Genomic DNA, 7,674 nt, shown 5'->3' on the forward strand with positions numbered 1-7,674 from the left:
TGGTGTGGAATCAGTGGGAGCCATGGAGGGCTCTGGAGGGGGGGAAGGCCCTGGGCCCCCTTGTGTCTGTACCCCAGGTGAACCATGCAGAGGAATGGAGGGGCCTTCCCTGCAGTTCTACCATCACCTACTGTGCACACGTGTATGTACACACACAAACACATATGCATACCCCGAATGTCAGGAACCAGTCCACTATGCACACATATACATACACGTACAGACCCACAGACACACTCAGTATACTAAGCCCACTTAAACATATTGTACACAAAACTCCCCACACCTGCACTCATGGAAACAGGCACGTGACGCCGTAAATTAAGATGCAAAACGTCCATTTCATGTGCACACCCACACACAAACACACACTTTCCTCTGATGCCAGTAATTATGACCTAGTACACGTGTGTATGAATGACTACGCACACACAACCACACACAAATATAAGGACGCATATACCCCTCAGACGCGCATGTACAAACAAACCCATTCAGGGGCACACACAGATCCTTGGGCCCCGTATAGCCAAGGCGGAGGCTGGAGTGTGTAACGCGGAAAGAGCAGATGGGCTCAGTCCTCTGTGAGTGGGATGTGCGTTTGGAGAGAGGCTGAGTGTTAAGTAGCAGCACTGGGTCCTCCACACCCTCTCGTCTGCCGCCCTTTGAATTCGGGTTCCATGTCTGATGAGGGCAAAGTACGTGACCAGGAACGGGGCTTAGTTGGTTGGGGCTCAGGTAGCCTCCTGCGCCTCCTCGAAGAGCTGGGTTTCCGCGTGGAGGCACAGTTGGAGAGGTCAGTCATCCCCCTGGCTTTGGGCATCCCTTTCCTCCTGGGCCTGGCCCAGGGGCGATGAGGGGACCTCCCGGGGGCAGCCCTCCGTCTAGAGATCTGCTGATCTTTGAGGCCCCAAAGCTGCCCGGCCCCAGGGTCTTGCAATGGTTGGCAGCGGGCTTGCTACGTGGACGTGGCAGCCCCCCTGCACACGTGGGATCACACGCTTTGGCAAAGGCCATGTTTGCAGGGAAAACACTTGCAACCACAAGCAAACCTGCCCCTCCCTGGATCCCCCACAGCGGGCCCTGTGTATCCACGTACCCCGGGAACTGCCTGAGGTAGGAATGGAGATGGGGCTGGCACTCCTCCAGGGAGGAGCCTTGACTTTTCCATCTGTTTAGTGGGGATGCTACTTCCAAAAGCCTCCTGCAGAAGGGTCCATCCCTGGTCTTGCCGTGGGACACTGGGCAAGTGCCGCCTCACTGGGCCTTAGTTACCCATCTGAGCAGTGGCCCCCGGGTCCCGTCTGACTCCCTCTCCTCAAGTCCACCCAGCTGGGCTGGGTCGGGAGGGGCCGGGGGCCATGGGAGAGGCCTACACTTAGGACATTCCTCACCTGGTACAGGATGAGATGAGGATGGGAACCACCCTGGGTCCTCCTCTGACTGGGTTCGGACAAATGGGCACCAGGCTGGGCTGTATTCTTGGCATCAGATGACACAGCCCTGGGCCTTGGGGTGCTGGGCCTGGGCTCCCTCGCCCTCAGTCTCCACATCTGGGAGTCTCTCCATCCTCCTTTGGCACAACTTGGGTCCTGCACCGGGTCCTAGTTTGCTGTGTGGCCCTAGGCAAGGCCACGTCTTCTCTGGGCCATGGGGACTGTTTCCAGACCAGACGCCCCCGTGGTTCCTGATGAAGCAGGCTGGGAAGGGGATTCTTCCCCGTGCAGAGATGCAAACACTGACGTGTGGCAGGTCGTGAGCAGGGCTGAGATCGCCACTCACGGCTCGTGACGTCCTGGCTGGGGTAGGTTTAAGCCGCCCAGGGTGGGACCGCTCTGGACAAGTTCCCTGATGCTTGTCCCCACCCCAGCGCACAGATCCTGTGGGGCAGGGGCCAGCGCCGCCATGGCTCTGGCATGCGGGCTGGGCCTGCTGTTGGCATTGCTGTTGCCCATGGTCGGTGCCTCCAGGCTGGACACCGTGGTCAGACTCAACAAGGAAGTGCTGAGCTACGGTAAGAGACGTGCCGCCAGGCTGTCCTGTGTGTGTCTCTGCATGAGCATGTGCTTGTGAATCCATGTCTGTACGTGTGTGTATGATCCTAAGTGTATGCGTGCATCGATGAACTCAAAGCCCCACAGGGACCTGGATTTTCTCTCTTCTGCCGCTGTGTCCCTGGCCCCCAGACAGTGCTGCTCAACAAGTATTTATTAATGAATAAATAAATGAATGCGTGAGTGGGAGTTACATGCCGTGCCCGGTGTGCACATGTGCTCCCTTGCCCAAGTGATGTGAGGATGGGTAGGTTTGAGGGGCTCCTTTGGCTCGTGTGCATCTGGTATGAGTTTGAAAATCCATGGCGTTGTGCCCACGTGTGTTGGGGAGGGTGCCTAACCACTGGCCTGTGTGCGAGGGCCACGGTGCAGGCCTGAACGTGTGCACCGCTGTGGCTATGCACCCTGGGTGTACGTATGCCTGGGGGCCTGCATGTGCACGCGTGCTGGTGAGAGGTACATCTAGCGCTGCTGGGCTCACAGTGAGAACCAGCCCCTCTCTGGGCCCTTTTTGGGTGAGGCCTGTGTCCCATGTCTCTGTTCCCTCCTTCCAAGTCCTGTCCAGTCCTAGGGCAGAGGGCAAAATGAGGACATCTAGGCCCAGGAAAGGGCAAAAGCTGTCCACCAGCTGTCCCCGGGGAGGTTTCTGGGATCCCACCAAGGCTGGGTCAGCAGTGAGAGATCAGAAGCTCTTTTCCCCAAGGCCAGACCAAACTCAGATAACAACGTGAGAGACTCAGGTCAGACAGTGGAGGGGACTTTCAGGGGTCCCAGGCCATGAAGCAGCGAGGCAGTGGCTCAAGGAAGCTGCAGGGTCCCCGTGGGGCACACACGGCCTTCCGGAACGTTGCATCCGGGCAGACGGGCAGACAGTGAAAGGGGTCAGTGATCCGTGTTAGAGTGGCGCATGGATGACTGCATGCAGGGACAGGAGGCCTGCTGCCCTCCCCTGGCTGCCTCCCTCTGCTGTGCTGTGTGAGCGTCCTTTGTCCCCAGACAGCCCTCCCGGGTGCAGCTGCCTGTTTGTTCTCAGCGGAAACAAACTGCCGAGAACACACTGCACACACCTCTTCCATGGCCGGGCTGGTGGCTTTTTACTCCTGTCCCATCCCGCAAGCCCCAGGGTTCAAGCCCGTGTCAGGGGAGCACTGTGGATGGAGTCCAGAGGTCTGGGTGTGAATCTCAGCTAGCTGAAGACGGTCGGGCAGGAGAGGGGCCTCTGGAGCGTAGAGACCGCCACTTTTATGCTCTAGGGTCTGCGGAAACTGAGGCCCAGAGGGGTACCTGGGATTCCCCAGGTCCCACAGCGAGTCTGAGGGAAGTTCGGGCCTCTGGGTTCTTCCTTTGATGCTCCCTTCCTGCACCTCAACCTCTCATTTTAATGCTGCTCATGTTTAATTGTTTAGTTAGCGCCTCTGTCAGCCCAGCAGCCCAGGTATGGGAGGAAGTCCAGGGCCTTGAGGGCCGGGTGCCTTGGCCCAGATCTGACTTCTCCTGGCCAGGATGCTCAGCGCTCAGAAAACTGGGCCTGATGTTGTACTGACGTCATAGAATTTTGAGGAAAACTAAAGCCCGCAGAACAGTGACTGGCACAGAAGAGCACTGTAGAAGTGCTAGCCATATCAGCTTCCGTAGCACTATATTTCAAACAGGCCATTCTCTAAAAAGATGTCCAGAGCCTGGGCTGTGCGCAATCACCACCTTAAAGATGATCTCTAATGTCATTATTTCATCGTTGAGAAGGATGCTGTAAGTCACAGATAGGTGCTATAACTCAGGAGTGCTACAGTTAAATTTCATTATGAGTTTTAAAAGATAGGCAGGCTAGCCTGAGAACCCAACTGCCTGGTATCTGAGATCCTTTGTAGTTCTCAGATTCTGAATTCAACAACTTAGCACAGAGATCACAAACTTAAATGCCTATTGCGGTAAGAATTTAGCATAAATTAGTAAGGGAACTCCGTTTAAGAGAAGTACAGCATACAAGTTCAATTTCATTTTTAGGGAGGCAATAGAGAGTGGTGGGGTCTGTGGCAAACTAGACAGCATATGCCTCATCTGAAGAGGGCAGCTCCTCTTCAGCTCCAGTTGACTGTGGCCATGTGGGAAGGTGGGCCCAGTCTTGTCAATTTTCTGTATTTTAAAGAGAAAATGGAAATTTGAATTTTTAAAACTGTAAAGTTTTAAAAGACTGTCCTTGAAAAAGAAAACACACCTATGGACCTCATTTGGGCTGCAACCCACTATTCTACAACCTCTATCTTGGAAGCTGATTTCTAAGAGGAAATGTCCTCTATGTGCCTTAAATCAAGTCACAAAGAATGTGAAAAACACCACCTGTTTGTGAGGTGGCAGAAGCCCTGCTGGTGAGGGGGTTGAATGTCCTCTAACCCATCTCTTTCTTTCACTCACTGCATCCTCACAGCAACTCTATTTTACATATCACACATGAGAGGCACAGAGACGTTATGTAAATTGGGCAAGGTCACACAGCCAGGAAGTAGTGGTGCTGGGATTCAAGCAATCTGTGTTTTTAATATTATAGTAATTTGAGTCAGTATATGCCAAGTACTTAGGCTAGTCCCTGGAGTGGAGGAAACATTTTGTAACCATTAGCCATAATTGTCATTATTTCAAATGTCCCTGTTCCCTTCCCCAGCCTGCTCTCTGCAGTGATAGAAGCCATGCTGAAACTGATCCTGCAGAGCTCTCTACCCAACATGGTGAGTTTGACAAAGTGGGCCCCAGGCAGACCCTGGAGATTAGCTGGAAAGGCTTTACAGCTGGAGGAACAGAGAAGCAACCAAGGTAGAGAGAGGCAGCCAGGGCAGGCGATTTTGTCTTTGGACTCTCCAGCCTCCCAGAGCTTTGCTGTCCTGTCCTTTGTCCAGGTCCCTGCTCCTGGGGAAGGGACATTTACTGAGGGACTAATGTGTGCTAAGCAGTTTACACCTGTGGGAGAGGATGACTTATATTGTGTTTATAAAAGCCTCTGATAGAACCACTCAGTTTTATACAACCAGTCAGAGGTTGGGCTGGGCTGGAAGGTGGGAGGCCTCTGCTCATCTGTATTTCAGCTGTGCTCAGTGGTCTGATTCTGGTTCTACATCATCAATCAACAGTTGAGCATCCTGAAAAGCAAGTTGTGTTATGGACCTGAGACTTGCTCTCTGGCTTAGACTATTGCAGTAGCCACACACCCGCTCCTGTTTTCTCCCTTTCATGGCTTCCAGAGAGGTATTTCTGAATCACACCTCCGCTCAGCATCTTCTGTAGGAGGATCAAGTTCAAACCCCCAAGGTTGGCAGTCAAGGTCTTTCCTGCAACTGCCCCAGCCTTATTCTGCTCTGTCCCCCTCATGCTGCTTCAGCCAGCTGATCTCAATCATCCCATATACTCCAGGCCCTTTTGAGACATTATAGCTTTGCTCCAAATGACTTCCCACACCCTCCTTCTGCACCTGGAAAATTCCTGCACCCCTTCAAGGTGTGACTCCAATGGTTAGTTCCCCCCCAAAGCCTTTGCAGACCTCTCCAGGTAGAATGACTCCCTCCTCAGGACTCCCACGCACACCTATCCATCACTTGTACCAGACTGTGTAGTACTTGTCTGCTTCTTGGCTGTCTCTTCCACTGGAACAGAAGCTCCTTGAGAGCAGGGACTCTGTACTATATTCTTTCTTGTGTTTGCCTCATAGTTCCTAGTTAGGCACAGAGGAGGCGCTCCAAATATACTTTGTTGGAATATGAACTGGAGATGAACGAGAAGAACATTGATGAACAGAACAAAGGACAAAAGTATAAATATAAATAAGTGGAAATATGTATGGAAGAGTAGGTGGATAGATGGATGGATGTGTGGATGCATAAATACAAGGAAGTGTGAACAGAATATGATGGAAGGAGGGAAAAATGGAAGAAAAAGAATATAAGTGGATTTATGGATAGAAAGACAAAGGAAAGAGATAAAATGATTGATGGATATAAGGGAAACTGGAAAGATGAAAGATGATGGAGGGATAGATGGATGAATGGATGGAAAGAAGAATGGATAAAATAATGAAAGAAGGAAGAGAGGAAGGTTGGATAAAAGGAGGAATGGGTGAAAGGGTACATATATAGACAGGTGGGTGAGTGGATGAATGGAAGGAAAGAAGGGTCTATTACTGTTGTGTGGGAAGATGGATGGTGGAGAGCTGTATATAGACAATATATGTATTAATTGAATGGGTGAAGGAAGAAAAAAGGAAATTATAGAGATGGATGGAGGGTGGATGGATAAAAGGAAGGCAGGGAGGGAATATTAGGTGGATGGATAGGTGGGTGAATGGGAAGATGAGGAGAAAGATGAGGTAAGGGAGGCAAGTAGGACATACGAATGGATGGATGGATGGATGGGTTACCACCTGCCAAGGTGAGAATGCTCCACTCTCTTGTGCTAGAAGATGATAGGGCATTGGGGCTACAGTATATTTTCCAACAGTTTGGGAATAATCTCCCTCTTCTGGATAAGTCTGTGTATGACAGCGACAAATGAATGAGTTTTGAGTCTGTGTTTCAGTCAACTTAATCTCTTGTCCTCCCTTCTCATTGCCACCTCTCTCCCTCTCTCGTCATCAGATGTCCACTCACTTGAGTTATTTAGGAACCTCCACTCTGCTCTCTCCAGAGTGCCCCCATCATCTGAGCCATATTACTGCCTGGATTTTCAGGTATGAGCAGCTAATGGTGGCCCCGCCCCATCACTCACTGGAGTCTCCTTGGCCAAGCAAATGTGTCCCCTGCTGTCCCATCAAGAGAGGTGTATGCGCCATGGTTTTGGAGGCAGGCAGGCTTAGCTGCTGCTTTGACTGTGCAACCTTGGGCAAGTCCCGTTACCTCTACACATCTCAGTTTTCTCATCTATCAGATGAGGATGATTATTATACCCATATAAAGTTATCATAGAGCATCACTTCCAAGACAAACATTTTCCCCACATTATAACATTTCTAAAATTGTCTTGCATCCTATATTCAGTGGTATGCCACAGTGCAATTGGGAATTAAAATTTTTTCTTACTGACATATTAAATAATGTGTACCTTTCATAAATGATATCTTGGCATGCATGTAATATAGTACAATGACTAGTTGAGAAGATGTCTGATTATTTGTCCAACGCAGAGGAGGAAAGAAAAAATGAGTGGTTTATTCCCCTTTGCCCTTGATTTAAATATTTAAAACAAACAATCAAGCTAGTTACTTGGCATCACAGTACATGGGAACCCCAGAATGGAGGACTGGTTCATGGTGGTCTTAAATGCATCCTTCCCCTCTGAGCTTCTTTTAAGCATTAACATGATACTGCCAGCCCCCTCTAACTAATGGGAAGTCCTGATTTATGGGGAATGTGCTTTGCTCCACAAAGTAAGAACTTCAGGGACCTTGGGACTAACAGCCCCTGTGCTCCCAGAAATCAGCTGTTCAGGATAAAAATCAAAAGTCCAGATTTTAGGAACAGCTCCGCCACCAGCATCCTGTATGACCTGGGCAAAGCCATTCACATCTCGGAGTCTTCTCTTCCTTGTGTATGGTCCCTATATTGCGAGGTTGTTGTGAGGATTAAAAGAGGCGCAGAAC

This window comes from Kogia breviceps, chromosome 14, assembly GCF_026419965.1.
Source record: "Kogia breviceps isolate mKogBre1 chromosome 14, mKogBre1 haplotype 1, whole genome shotgun sequence".
In the NCBI taxonomy this organism is placed as follows: Eukaryota; Metazoa; Chordata; class Mammalia; order Artiodactyla; family Physeteridae; genus Kogia; species Kogia breviceps.